We start from the raw sequence: 607 nt of genomic DNA, 5'->3' as shown, positions 1-607 counted from the left end.
TCTTATTCCCCATTCCTATTTGCCAATGAATTTCCCTACTCTTAACCTCCACTGTTTCTTAGAATACATTCTTTGACTTTGGGAAATATGTCTCTGTGTATTTGACATCTCACACTTCCTCTATATCAAAAGAACTTGTGACTGTTCTGCTGATGGTGTTTGTCCCAAACACTTCACCTCACTCACCAATTGCTAGTTAGTTCTACGGTGTATCTTGGGACAGTGTCCAATCACACTGTACCTACTCACTGGAACATGGGGCACTCCAACCCTGCTCCACTGGGAGATGGTCATGCTCTGCCTCCATAATATCTATCTGCAGAATCAAAGGTAGAACAATTCAAACTTGCTATCTATGTACTATAGAGAGCATTAGTCAAATCAAAGACCTGGAAGCTCAATATAGGCACCTGTGTGTCTGTCTGGAGCCCTAAGAATTAGCATTGAATGACTGAAGAGTCTTCACTGAAAAGCCTGGGAGTCAGTACTGAAGAATAGCATACAGTTAATGATGAAAGCTAGAGGTCTTCTGAAAATTGAAAAGATTCCCTTTTTCTTTTCCTTTCTTATACTTCTAGGCTACGAGTCTATTGGTTGGTGCCATATC

Source organism: Octodon degus, unplaced genomic scaffold (assembly GCF_000260255.1).
Source record: "Octodon degus isolate 3935 unplaced genomic scaffold, OctDeg1.0 scaffold00115, whole genome shotgun sequence".
Lineage (NCBI taxonomy): Eukaryota > Metazoa > Chordata > Mammalia > Rodentia > Octodontidae > Octodon > Octodon degus.
Note: the sequence above shows the minus strand (reverse complement) of the source record.